We start from the raw sequence: 14,571 nt of genomic DNA on the forward strand, positions 1-14,571 counted from the left end.
AGTCTCCAGCGCAGCTACAGCGCCGTTCAAAGCGCAGCGTCATTCTCAGCTTGCTCTGCGTTCTCATCAGAAAGACTGTTCCGACGTCACCGCTGCACTGCAACTCTTTCACACCGGCGCCTCACAGACCATGGTTACCACGGCAACGCCTCATCGAGTGACTACTGGGAGTGGTAAGTTGCCATGGCGACCAGGCAGCTTTAACAGGCAATGCGAGCCTGTGCCTCACTACTGCAATCTTCTGGCTCCTGCTGCTGCGCTTTTGCAACATGAGAGCTTCAACTCGCCGAATTGTGACATCTAAATACTGCAGGCTCTCCTTCTAGACCTACGTTAACTTACTTATATCATCATTAACTGTTCAAAAGAAAATGTTTTATACATAGACAAGGATTTTAATCGCAATAACCAAATATATGCTACCCTGCTTCACTGAAGCCAATAGTTTCAATTCCAATCGCAACCTCGAGATGGCAGCATAACACCACAAACTACATAATTTAAACTGATTTGCTATCGCTGCGAATCTCGCACACTCCAAACTTTATATCAATTCCTGCAGTTCGTTGTCTTTCCGAGGGATTCTCAGTCCCGTCCTGCCTCAACCTCTTTTGCTTCATATATTAACTTGATTATTTCAAATCAAAACCCCTCCCTTCGAGGATCTGGTCATGAAGCCGTGCTTATCAGCTTTCTGAAATGTTAAGAATCCACCGTCACATTAATTTTCCAGCTTCCCTGCATCAGGCCATTCCTGCAACCTTCTTGTTCCCTGATTTGCACTTCCTCATTTGCCCCCAACTTCATCAAGGCACTTAATACAACTTTCAAAGTCCATTTCATTCAATTTGAGCTTCCAGGCACATACGGAAACTATGTCCTACGATTATCAACATTTCAGTCAAGCATCCTCCATCACCGCAATAGACAATACACTCTTAGACTGCTCCTGACCAAATCAATAGGTTTTGCAGCAGCCTCCGAGCAACACATTCTCATCCTCTCAGGTTCTGCAGAGGCCTCAGATCTACGCATTCTTCATCTCTGCCCAAAGGCAGACCCATCTCCGACATCATCTTAAACGCCTTAACTCTCAAATACCAATTTCCACTGCATTCAGCAGCTCTCTGCTCTGTACAGCAGGCCACTGCACACTACTGACAGCATTCCATCGTTTCTCTGTTTCCGTCTGTCCTAAACGGAGGGGGTTCTCTGTTTTCATCCCTCCTAAATGGACCCGAGACACTTTTCCTAAGCTCTCCAAGCTGCCCAGCTGACAGCTTAGCTGCCTGAGGATGCCGCACTGAGTTGCGAAGGATCTGTCCTTTTGTCCTGTTGGTCCCCTTCCTGTCTCTTGTTCCAATAAATGGCCAGCAGCCAGAGGATGCTGCCTGACCCGTCGGGAGCGAGTGTCAGATTGTTGTATGTTACGTGTTTAAACTTTGATCTTTCTCTCTCACTTTTACGTCACCCCTCTCAAGCCCTCGTAGGCAACCAGTGAAATGTGAGGTGATGTGAATAGAGGCAAATACATTGCATCATTCTGTATATATATATATATATATATATATATATATATATATATATATATATATATATATATATATAATTTCAAGTAACTGTAGGTTTATCATCATAAAGAAAACACACTACACATGACCACAGTTCTGTAACAAAATGACAATATCAAAGACGTTCCCATACCGGGAGTCGAACCCGGGCCACCTGGGTGAAAAACAGGAATCCTAACCGCTAGACCATATGGGAAGCTGATTAACAAACTCCTGGACATGCAACAGTAGCTAGTATACAGTACAATGATGGTAAAAAAACCACTAATTCATTACAAACACGTTACAAATTAAAGCAAACTTCAAGCCATTTATATTTATTCTCAATTAACACAAACTCTTCAATTGCTGAAAAATATAAAAAAAATCTCCCATTGTGCTTCTCGGAAGGCATACGATGGAGGGCGCACTGCAGTTTTTCAGTCTGCGGGAATATTACAAATTAGCAGACTGCTTTAAAATACACATGTAGGGCGGGCGACTCTGTTACAAAGAATTGTCACACTGTATGTATCTCCATAATGCGTTGGGACTAAATACGCAGATATATTAAAACTATTTGGAGAATGCGGGCATCGATCCTACTACTTCTCGCATGCTAAGCGAGCGCTCTACCATTTGAGCTAATTCCCCTCGAATTATGCCTGTGATTCTCATAGGCTACATCACAGCTTGATATGAGCAATTCAGATTGTCAGATTTTTGGCAATGTAGTCTGCCATTTGCAAATTCAAAAAATAAATGGATTAACTAAATAGCAAATATTTCGACTAGAGGTATGTTTTCAATTTCTTCAAAAAGTAGTCTCAGCTTGTTGATTCAGTCGCTTTAAAATCCACTTCTGTCCCGATGCAGCAGCACTGTGTGCTGTGGCTCGAGCTTGTTTGACGAGGCAGAAATTAAAATGGTATTGAGTGCTGACAAGAGTTTGGTATCAGCTGTTGATTTCCTTGAAAATCTTTTATAATAAAATGAACACATTTTTTCATTTTAAAAATAAGTAAAAGTCAACTGTCAGAGTGGGATTTGAACCCACGCCTCCATTTGGAAACCAACACACAATTCTTTACAAAGTCCTTGCTTGTGCTAGAGTGCTGCAGCAAGTTAGTTTTTGTAGTTTGACAGGTTGGTCTCTGAGGCGCAATCGGTTAGCGCGTTCGGCTGTTAACCGAAAGGTTGGTGGTTCAAGCCCACCCAGGGACGATGCTTTTTGCATTTCTTAATCATTTTAGAAAATGGCACTCTGATACGTTGTTATTTCTTCCAATTGCACTGAAGAAAAAAATGTGCTCTGTTTTTTAGTTCAAAATAATACAAAACAAAAAAATTCTTGCTGTTTGCCGAAACCTGGGATCAAACCAGGGACCTTTAGATTTTCAGTCTAACGCTATTTCAGCTTGACAAGACTCCATTTTCGAGATAACATTCTTTTTTAGAACAGCTTTAATATAATTAAGTACATTTCTAAACAATCCGCTAGTAACATATATAATCTCAAAGCGCTATAATTTATTTATGGAGATAGAAGATCCTTTTTGATTCACATTGTAATAGTTTTTGATCGAGATCACCACCACCGCGATCTTGAAATGATTTTTTGTATGACACAGAATTTCAGATCTGAACCGGAATGCCTGGCATCTACAGGCATCTACAAGAACTCTGTCTTTCCAAAGAATTGTGTGTTCTGGTCTCCGAGTGGAGATGTGGGTTCAAATCCCACTTCTGACAGTTCAATTTTTCTTATTTTTAAAAGGAATAAATGTGTTCATTTTACTATAAAAGATTGTTTCAAGGAAATCAACAGCTGATACCACACTCTTCTCAGCACTCAATACCATTTTAATTTCCATTTTAAATCTGACTAAAATAGTGTTCCTAACACAGATTGCATTTTGTTGTAAACAGACTACTTGTTAACGTCACTGAAAAATATTTTGTGTCCAAACATGTGTTATTTAACTTGATTGTTTTAATATTCCAAATAACACATTACTTTGAAAAACATCTCCGTCTACCACTGGATCATGGTCTCAGGCTGGGATGCGGACCATTGAGAACAGTATAAACGATCAATTAGTGGAAGTAGCTTACATGAGAAATGCCCTCGTTTAACATGCTAGGATGATCGACTTCGGCATTCTCCAACTGCTGTCGAATACAAAGTTTGACACTTTCCTTGTAAGTGGGGGTAAGCACAAGTTATTTTCAGATGTAATGTCTTTATTTAAGCTCAATCTAGTCCTGCGTAGTGCAAATCACATTACTGTTTAAAGTGTTCTTAAATTGTTTTAACATTAGCAGTGATCCATTTGAAATTTGCTTAATGATTTAAACAACTGAACTTATTGTCAGCTCGGTGCTGAGAAGAAAACACTCCCACTCCTCCTGGTGGATACCGAGACCAATCCATTCAAAACATGTTTCACTCTAGAAATGATACTTGCAAATATAGTCTTAACTTTTATTGGCAGACCGTCGCCCCCACCTGGCAAGCTCTTCTTCATATGATACAATGACTGGGCAACAACGAGGTGTTACATTAACAATACAAACTAACTTGAGACAGCCAAGCCGTTAAAGCAGACCTTAAGTTTGTCATGTGATACAAAAGCAAGTTTTGGCATTTTTGCATTGCCTGCCTCGTCAAACAAGCTTGAGCCACAGCACACACCGCTGCTGCATCGGGACACAGAGGTGGATTTTAAAGCGACTGAATCAACGAGCTGAGACTACTTTTTGAAGAAATTGAAAACATGCCTCTCGTCGAAATATTTGCTATTTAATTAAAAAAATGTTTTGAATTTGCAAATGGCAGACATTAGGACAATCTGAATTGCTCATATCAAGCTGCGATGTAGCCTATGAGAATCGCTGGTATCATTAAAGGGGAATTAGCTCAAATGGTAGAGCGCTCGCTTAGCATGCGAGAAGTAGCGGGATCGATGCCCGCATTCTCCAAAGAGTTTTAACGTATCTGCGTATTTAGTCCCAACGCATTATGGAGATAAATACAAAGTGTGACAATTGTTTGTAAAAGAGACGCCCGCCCTACATGTGTATTTTAAAGCACAGTCTCCTAATTTGTAATATTCACTAGACTGATAAAATTGCAGTGCGCCGTCCATCGTATGTCTTCCGAGAAGCACAAAGGGAGATTATTTATTTATTTATTTATTTATTTATTTATTTATTAGCAATTAAAGAGTTTGTGTTAATTGAGAATAAAAATAAATGGCTTGAAGTTTGCTTTCATTTGTAACGTGTTTATAATGAAATATCGGTTCTTGTGTTTTTACCAATCATTGTACTGTATACTAGCTACTGTTGCATGTCCATGAGTTTGTTCCTCAGCTTCCCATATGGACTAGCGGTTAGGATTCCTGGTTTTCACCCAGGCGGCCCGGGTTCGACTCCCGGTATGGGAACGTTCTTGTTATTGTCATTTTGTTACAGAACTGTGGTCATGTGTAATGTGTCTTCAATATGATAATAAAGCTACAGTTACTCGAAATATATATATATTATATATATACAGAATGATGCAAATGTATTTGACTCTATTCACATTCCCATCGCGTGGAACCATCGCAGTTTGTTTTTAAATTATATTAATCCCTGGTCAAGACAAAGTCTCTCTGGGGTGGGACGATCATTAGAATGCGGATGTAAGGTCTCCGGTCCCATCATAGAAGCAATATAGTTTATTCACAAATAAATACCTACACATTTATTTATGTTTCTTTTTTTGGGTAAATTAACACATTATTGCATTCTGTCACTTCACGCTGTGCACTCTAGGATTGCATAACAAGCATGCACTACGCCAGGACTTCGTGGCGCAACGGTAGCGCGTCTGACTCCAGATCAGAAGGTTGCGTGTTCAAATCACGTCGAGGTCAAAGCCGTCTTTATTTCTATTCCACTATATTTCATTTTTTAACGTGCCTGGATTTGAATGTCTCCGGACATTTATTTATACAATTTATTGATTATATAGCGACAAACAAATTTCAATCAAGTTCCAGTCTCTCTGCCATTATCTTGCGCTGCTGTGTTTGGTCAGGTAAAAAGGGCGTGACCAGAGCGGTATGGGCAATCCCGTTAGGTAGCTTGCATGTCAATCTCTCCTTCTTTTCTATTTATACACCCAGCACTGCTTCCGCCCTTCGTCTGTGTTTGTTTTTGGTCTGTGTTTGTTTTTTTGTGTTCGCTCTTTTCACTGCAGGTCATTTCTCTGCTCAGCGCTGGTAGACAGTATCAGCTATTTACCTACCTGCTCAGGTGATTCTTTTCATCATTCAGCTTTTCTATTTTTCAGCAGGAGCTCCATCGTTAGTCTTTTCTGCTCTCTCCAGTCTCCAGCGCAGCTACAGCGCCGTTCAAAGCGCAGCGTCATTCTCAGCTTGCTCTGCGTTTTCATCAGAAAGACTGTTCCGACATCACCGCTGCACTGCAACTCTTTCACAAAGGTGCCTCACAGACCATGGTTACCATGGCAACGCCTCATCGAGTGACTACTGGGAGTGGTAAGTTGCCATGGCGACCAGGCAGCTTTAACAGGCAATGCGAGCCTGTGCCTCACTACTGCAATCTTCTGGCTCCTGCTGCTGCGCTTTTGCAACATGAGAGCTTCAACTCGCCGAATTATGACATCTAAATACTGCAGGCTCCTCTTCTAGACCTACGTTAACTTACTTATATCATCACTAACTGTTCTAAAGCAAACGTTTTATCCATAGACAAGGATTTTAATCGCAATAACCAAATATATGCTACCCTGCTTCACTGAAGCCAATAGTTTCAATTCCAATCGCAACCTCGAGATGGCAGCATAACACCACAAACTACATAATTTAAACTGATTTGCTATCGCTGCGAATCTCGCACACTCCAAACTTTCTATCAATTCCTGCAGTTCGTTGTCTTTCCGAGGGATTCTCATTCCCCTCCTGCCTCAACCTCTTTTGCTTCATATATTAACTTGATTATTTCAAATCAAAACCCCTCCCTTCGAGGATCTGGTCATGAAGCCATGCTTATCAGCTTTCTGAGATGTTAAGAATCCACTGTCACATTAATTTTCCAGCTTCCTTGCATCAGGCCATTCCTGCAACCTTCTTGCTCCCGGATTTGCACTTCCTCATTTGCCCCCAACTTCATCAAGGCACTTAATACAACTTTCAAAGTCCATTTCATTCAATTTGAGCTTCCAGGCACATACGGAAACTATGTCCTACGATTATCAACATTTCAGTCAAGAGTCCTCCAACACCGCAACAGACAATACACTCTTAGACTGCTCCTGATCAAATCAATAGGTTTTGCAGCAGCCTCCGAGCAACGCATTCTCATCCTCTCAGGTTCTGCAGAGGCCTCAGATCTACGCATTCTTCATCTCTGCCCAAAGGCAGACCCATCTCCGACATCATCTTAAACGCCTTAACTCTCAAATACCAATTTCCACTGCATTCAGCAGCTCTCTGCTCTCTATAGCAGGCCACTGCACACTACTGACAGCATTCCATCGTTTCTCTGTTTCTGTCTGTCCTAAACGGAGGGGGTTCTCTGTTTTTGTCTCTCCTAAACGGACCCGAGACACATTTCCTAAGCTCTCCACGCTGCCCAGCTGACAGCTTAGCTGCCTGAGGATGCCGCACTGAGTTGCGAAGGATCTGTCCTTTTGTCCTGTTGGTCCCCTTCCTGTCTCTTGTTCCACTAAATGCCCAGCAGCCAGAGGATGCTGCCTGACCCGTCGGGAGCGAGTGTCAGATTGTTGTATGTTATGTGTTTAAACTTTGCTCTTTCTCTCTCACTTTTACGTCACCCCTCTCAAGCCCTCGTAGGCAACCAGTGAAATGTGAGGTGATGTGAATAGAGTCAAATACATTGCATCATTCTGCAGTAACATTGCAGCAGTAACTGTTGGTTTATCATCATAATGAAAACACATTACACATGACCACAGTTCTGTAACAAAATGACAATAACAAAGACATTCCCATACCGGGAGTCAAACCCAGGCCACCTAGGTGAAATCCAGGAATCCTAACCGCTAGACCATATGGGAAGCTGATTAATGAGCTCCTGGACATGCAACAGTAGCTAGTATACAGTACAATGATGGTAAAAAACTACTAATTCATTACAAACACGTTACAAATTAAAGCAAACTTCAAGCCATTTATATTTATTCTCAATTAACACAAACTCTTCAATTGCTAAAAAATATAAAAAATCTCCCTTTGTGCTTCTCGCAAGGCATACGATGGAGGGCGCACTGCAGTTTTTCAGTCTGCGGGAATATTACAAATTAGCAGACTGCTTTAAAATACACATGTAGGGCGGGCGACTCTGTTACAAAGAAGCGTCACACTGTATGTATCTCCATAATGCGTTGGGACTAAATACGCAGATATATTAAAACTATTTGGAGAATGCGGGCATCGATCCCGCTACTTCTCGCATGCGAAGCGAGCGCTCTACCATTTGAGCTAATTCCCCTCGAATTATGCCAGTGATTCTCATAGGCTACATCGCAGCTTGATATGAGCAAATCAGATTGTCAGATTTTTGGCAATGTAGTCTGCCATTTGCAAATTCAAAAAATAAATGGATTAACTAAATAGCAAATATTTCGACTAGAGGTATGTTTTCAATTTCTTCAAAAAGTAGTCTCAGCTCGTTGATTCAGTCGCTTTAAAATCCACCTCTGTGTCCCGATGCAGCAGCACTGTGTGCTGTGGCTCGAGCTTGTTTGACGAGGCAGAAATTAAAATGGTATTGAGTGCTGACAAGAGTTTGGTATCAGCTGTTGATTTCCTTGAAAATCTTTTATAATAAAATGAACACATTTATTCATTTTAAAAATAAGTAAAAGTCAACTGTCAGAAGTGAGATTTGCACCCACGCCTCCATTTGGAAACCAAAAAACACAATTCTTTACAAAGTCCTTGCTTGTGCTAGAGTGCTGCAGCAAGTTAGTTCCCTTTCAAGTCGAAAATAACCATCAAGGTATGGGACATTGCCTTCAGGCAGTAGGGATTGGCTGAGCTTTATGTCAAAGCTGCCGATAGGCCTCCGCGCAAGCTGCCGTGTAAGCCCACCCCCCTGGGAGCTTACTATACGCAGCGCGCGGAGAGTCACTTCCTCTTTTGCCTTCAGCATCAGTAGCGGTAGGACTTAGAGCTATTTAACTGATTGTACTCACTAAAGCTTAGGCTTGAGTAGATGGTTTATCCCCTTCTCCGAGTTTATTTCAGTTATACTCTCCGGAGTTATTATTGTTTATTATTATTGTTATTGTATTATTATTTAGGATTATATATTGTTTAACATTATATATTCCTTTTCGCTTTGCTTCGGCATCGTGTTCTTCGTGGTCTCCATCTTTCCTCTGTTCTTAATTATTATTGTGTGGGTTTTTGTATATATATATTTTGTATATATATTTATATTTTATTGTATATATATATATTGTTATATATATTGTATATTGTGTGTTCGGACGCGTGTTGCGTTGGCCTTGGCCCACGCGCATTTTGCATCCTCGGTCTAGCTTAGGCTAGACCGTGTGTGTGTGCGGGTAGTCTGCTCTGCAGTGTTCCCCCCGCGGCGCGTTCCCTCCACGTGGTATTGCACTACACTCCCTTACCTTCTGCAGCGTCCACAAAAAAAAAAAAAAATTCCCTTCAATATACAGAGGAAGACAACCACCAACGTGCAAAATCCCCAGCACCTTTCAGGTAGGTATTGCACAGCATCAGACACTGTACCAGCACTTTGCGTCTCCGCTTGGCGGGTCAGCTGACGCTTAGGCGTCTGTGCTAGCGTTCCACGCTCGGTACTCGCGCTTCGGCGCTCGAGCTCCGGCGCTTTTGGTGTCAGCGCTTGTGCGCTTGGTGCAGCACTTCGGCGCTTTGTGCAGCGCTTCTGAGCTTGGTGCTTAGTGCTTCTGCACTTGGGGCTCAGTGCTCGACGCTCGACGCTTCGGCGCTCGGTGCTCGACAATCGGTGCACGTTCCATCAGCGCTTGGTGCTCGGTGCTCGACGCTCGGTGCTCGACGCTTGACGCTTCGGCGCTCGACGCTCGGTGCTCGGCGCTTGGCGCCTCGACGCACGCACCCTCGACGCTCGGCGCTCGGCGCTCGGCGCTCGGCACTCGGTGCTCGACGTACGCACCCTCGATGCTCGACGCACGCACCTCGGCGCTCAACGCGGCGGCGCTTGACGCACGCACTTCAGGTGCTCGACGCTTGGTGTCCGACGCTTAGGCGTCCGACGCGCGCACCTCGGCGTTTGACGCGACAGTGCTCGACGCACACTCTTTGGTGCTTGACGTCAATACTAGACGCTTCGGCGTTCTACTATGTCTGGGTTCCACTGTTGCGTGACCTGTCAGGCCAAGTTGCCTGCCAGCGACCCTCATGAAGACTGCGTTGCATGCTTGGGGCCGGACCATGCCGCATCTGCCCTGGTAGATTGGGCATACTGCCAGCTATGTGCAGGGTTTCAGACACGCACCCTTCGCCAGAGAGCGAGGAAGGCAGTTGGAGGTCGTTCCCCATCCTTGGGCTCGTCCCACACCGTCTCGGCCCCACCGTCATCGATCGTGTCGCTGCCGGCGACGTCTCAGCTCCCTCTGAGCCCATCTTCCCAGCTTACAGCTGGTCAGAGATCTCCAGCCAGGCGTGCTCGGGAACGTTCCCGTTAGTCCCTCCTCTCGCGGGGCATGCCCCCGTCGGGAGTCTCGATCCAGGTCTCGATCGCCTTGCCGGAGAAGGCACTCTCGCTCCCCTCGGAGGGGTAGGCGTTACCAGGACACATCTGGGGTGGCTGAGCTCACCTCCAAGATGTCACAATTTATGGAGCTCATGATGGGACAACAATCCCTCCTTATGACCCTAGCAAATGTGGCGCCTCGGGCCCCAGAGCTAGTAACCGGACCCAGCACTAGTCAGCTGACGGTTCCTCCACCAGTGCCCCAGGAAGTAGAGTGGGACGCCGATGCTGTCTCAAGGGACGCATCTGATGCAGACCCGCTCTTTGAAGACACAGAGCCTGAGGTGGCATCCCAGCACTCTGGGCAGGACGACCCTGAAGTGCTGGATACTAATGACCCTATCTGGTCAGTGGTGGAGAGGGCAGCCCGTCACTGAGGCGTGGACTGGCCTGCGTCAGAGCCAACACGACGCTCTTTATTTGAGTTGCCATCGGCTCCGCCGCTTCAGTCCAGGATGCTCCCGGCGTTCCCGGATTTTATTAAGGAGGTGCAGTCCACCTGGGGAGCCCCGGCCTCCGCCCCGGCGACTTCTCGCAAGGCTTCGGCTTTTACCATGCACGGGGCGAGCGAAGCTGGATTAGCGTCCTTTCCGCCAGTGGGCGCCGCGTTCGCCGTGCTAGTAAAGGCGCCGACATTATCGGGGCTGGCTAAGGACCCTTCCTGCCCTAAAAGGCAGTGTAGGATTACGGAGGCCCACCTAAAAAAGGGTTATGCCGCGGCTACAGAGGCAGTTAGACTGTCTAACGTGGCCAGCCTCCTGACAGTCTACCAGGCGGCGCTGATTCGCGACCTGCCTGAGTCCCCATCCGTCGGACTTAGAACCGAGCTGGGTGCAGTTGCACAGCTTTTGGTTAAGCTGGCTCAGCTGAATGCGCGAGCACAGGGCAGGAGCATTGCTTCCCTTGTAGTGGCAAGGAGGCAGCTCTGGCTCTCACAGGCCAGGGTACAGGAGCCTGATAAGGCCCCGTTGCTAGATGCTCCTATATCCCCGGGGCACACGTTTGGCCCAGCGGTGGAGGAGATGCTGCAACGCTCCGTCAAGGTGCGTGAGGCGTCGCAGCAGTTGGCTAAGATGTGGCCAAGCAAGCCTTTCCAGCCAAGGCGGCCGCAGGAGCGCCAATGGCGCAGGGCGCCGCCGCAGCAGCAAGCGCACTCACAGGGCAGTAAAACCGCCCCTTTGGGGGTTTCAGCACGCAGCCAACCCGCGTTTGCAAGACCGCAGCGCGGAGGGTGGCGCCCCAGAGGAGGTAGCAGACCACGCCCTCGTGGCTCTGGTCAGGCCCCTCGTGAGCGAGCGCAGCCTAAGCAGCCCTGAGAAGCCCTGGCAGCCATTAACCCACCCCTACACTGTTCCACAGCTTCTGTTCTGGCAACAATGCACCAACGACATCTGGGTGCGCAAGACTATACTCACCGGGTACAAGCTTCAATTCCGGTTAAACCCCCCCCCCCTTCAGGGGAGTGGTGGTAACTGCAGTGAAGGACTCGGTTCAGTCCTCAGCTCTAAATGCAGAAATACAGGCATTGCTCAAGAAGCGTGCCATTCAACTAGTAGACCCTGCTCTGACCGACCAGGGGTTCTACTCCAAGTACTTCCTAGTGCCAAAAAAGGACGGCGGGCTCCGCCCTATTTTAGATCTGCGACTACTGAACAAATACCTACGGGTGTTGTCGTTCAAGATGCTTACGCACAGGCACATTGTCCAGTCTGTCCGGCAGGGCGACTGGTTTACCACCGTAGACCTCACAGATGCATACTTTCACGTTCCCATCTGTCCGGGTCACAGGAAGTACCTACGTTTCGCATTTCAGAGCAGGGTCTACGAGTTTTGTGTCCTGCCATTCGGCCTGTCTCTAGCTCCTCGAACCTTTTTGAAGTGTATGGACGCCATTTTAGCCCCCTTGCGGGCTCAAGGCATCCGACTGCTGAACTATCTGGACGACTGGCTCGTCTGCGCGCAGTCAAAGGAGCAGTTGGCACAGCACACAGTGATGGTTACAGACCATCTTCAGCGGCTAGGTCTGAAGGTCAATTCAGAAAAGAGCCGCCTCGTGCCGAGCCAACAGACCGAATTCTTGGGTCTGCATCTGGACTCTGTGTCCATGGAAGCGACCCTGTCGACACAAAGAGTTGCCTCACTGGAGCAGTGTCTCTCCCTATTCAGGTTGAGAGAAACAGTCAGCATGGAGCTGTGTCAGTGCATGCTGGGGTTGATGGCTGCCGCCTCGCAAGCCCTTCCTTTGGGCTTACTACACCAGAGACCTCTGCAGGCCTGGTTCAATGCCTTCGCGTTGCATCCGCGGAGAGACAAACACCACAGGTTGAGGGTATCCCGAACCTGCTGGGAAGCACTGCGCTGGTGGAAAGTTCCGTCGAACATCCGCCAGGGCGTACGCTTGGGTCCCATCTTCCGAAGGGAGGTTATTACGACCGACGCTTCCAACCAAGGTTGGGGAGCAGTCTGGAACGGGTCGGGGACTCGCGGAGTGTGGTCAGGACCCTGGAGGTCGGCCCACATCAATGCTCTGGAACTCAGAGCGGTGGACCTCGCCCTTCGGCACTTCTTGCCAGTGCTTCTAGGCAAGCACGTGTTAGTGCGGTCAGACAACACCACGGTAGTGGCGTATATCAACCGCCAGGGCGGCTTGCGGTCCCCCGGTCTTCACCGGTTGGTAACACGGCTGTTGCTTTGGGCTCAACCGCGTTTAGCCTCTCTGCGGGCGGTTCACCTACCGGGCAGAGTCAATTACGCAGCGGATCTCCTGTCCAGAGCAGGTCCTCTTGCAGGCAAATGGCGTCTTCACCCTCGGGTGGTAGAGCGCATTTGGGACTGGTTCGGCACAGCGCAAGTCGATCTCTTCGCTTCGCGAGAGACCACGCACTGCCCCCTATGGTTCTCGGTGAAGGACCTCGACAGCCCCATAGGAGTCGATGCACTGGCTCACAAATGGCCGCCAGGGCTCCTGTACGCATTTCCACCGATTCCGATGCTCCCCGCCTTCTTGGAGAAGGTCAGGGTAGAGCAAGCGACAGTGATCCTGATCGGTCCTCGGTGGCCTCGGAGGATATGGTTCCTGAGGGAGCTCCTTCTGCGAGCGGACCTGTTGTCCCAAGCCCAAGGAGGGCTATGGCACCCGAACCCCAAGCTCATGCAGCTATGGGCTTGGCCCCTGAGCGGGAGCGCCTGTCAGCCTTAGGGCTTTTCGACGGCGGTTATATCCACCATTCAGAGTGCGAGAGCGCCCTCTACTCGGTCGCAATATGCGTATAAGTGGCAATTGTTTCAGAGTTGGTGTCTGGCTGAGGGCCATGACCCGGTCTCCTGCCCTATGGCAGTGATATTACAGTTTCTGCAGAAGCTGTTAGATGAGGGTAAGTCTCCCTCTACACTCAGTTTTTGCTCATATCAAGCTGCGATGTAGCCTATGAGAATCACTGGCATAATTCGAGGGGAATTAGCTCAAATGGTAGAGCGCTCGCTTTGCATGCGAGAAGTAGCGGGATCGATGCCCGCATTCTCCAAATAGTTTTAACGTATCTGCGTATTTAGTCCCAACGCATTATGGAGATAAATACAAAGTGTGACAATTCTTTGTAACAGAGACGCCCGCCCTACATGTGTATTTTAAAGCACAGTCTCCTAATATGTAATATGAAAAACTGCAGTGCGCCGTCCATCTTATGTCTTCCGAGAAGCACAAAGGGAGATTATTTATTTATTTATTTATTTATTTATTTATTTATTTATTAGCAATTAAAGAGTTTGTGTTAATTGAGAATAAAAATAAATGGCTTGAAGTTTGCTTTCATTTGTAACGTGTTTATAATGAAATATCGGTTCTTGTGTTTTTAACAATCATTGTACTGTATACTAGCTACTATTGCATATCCATGATTTTGTTCCTCAGCTTCCCATATGGTCTAGCGGTTAGGATTCCTGGTTTTCACCCAGGCGGCCCGTGTTCGACTCCCGGTATGGGAACGTTCTTGTTATTGTCGTTTTGTTACAGAACTGTGGTAATGTGTAATGTGTCTTCAATATGATAATAAAGCTACAGTTACTCGAATATATATATATATATATATATATATATATATATATATATATATATATATATATATATACAGAATGATGCAAATGTATTTGACTCTATTCACATTCCCATCGCGTGGAACCATCGCAGTTTGTTTTTAAATTATATTAATCCCTGGTCAAG

The 14,571-nt window shown here is 46.5% G+C and overlaps 4 non-coding genes across 4 annotated transcripts; 3 read left to right on the top strand and 1 right to left on the bottom strand.

Moving 5' to 3' along the window:
- Positions 1-1,695: 1,695 nt before the first annotated feature.
- trnae-uuc (transfer RNA glutamic acid (anticodon UUC)) lies at positions 1,696-1,767 on the bottom strand. The gene has a single exon. It is a non-coding gene; the product is annotated as a tRNA-Glu (tRNA).
- Positions 1,768-4,927: 3,160 nt separating this feature from the next.
- On the top strand, positions 4,928-4,999 carry trnae-uuc (transfer RNA glutamic acid (anticodon UUC)). The gene has a single exon. It is a non-coding gene; the product is annotated as a tRNA-Glu (tRNA).
- A 402-nt stretch (positions 5,000-5,401) lies between these two features.
- trnaw-cca (transfer RNA tryptophan (anticodon CCA)) lies at positions 5,402-5,473 on the top strand. Its single transcript has one exon. It is a non-coding gene; the product is annotated as a tRNA-Trp (tRNA).
- An 8,791-nt stretch (positions 5,474-14,264) lies between these two features.
- On the top strand, positions 14,265-14,336 carry trnae-uuc (transfer RNA glutamic acid (anticodon UUC)). Its single transcript has one exon. It is a non-coding gene; the product is annotated as a tRNA-Glu (tRNA).
- The last annotated feature ends 235 nt before the right edge of the window (positions 14,337-14,571 follow it).

The sequence above is a fragment of the Acipenser ruthenus genome, chromosome 32 (genome assembly GCF_902713425.1).
Source record: "Acipenser ruthenus chromosome 32, fAciRut3.2 maternal haplotype, whole genome shotgun sequence".
Classification (NCBI taxonomy): domain Eukaryota; kingdom Metazoa; phylum Chordata; class Actinopteri; order Acipenseriformes; family Acipenseridae; genus Acipenser; species Acipenser ruthenus.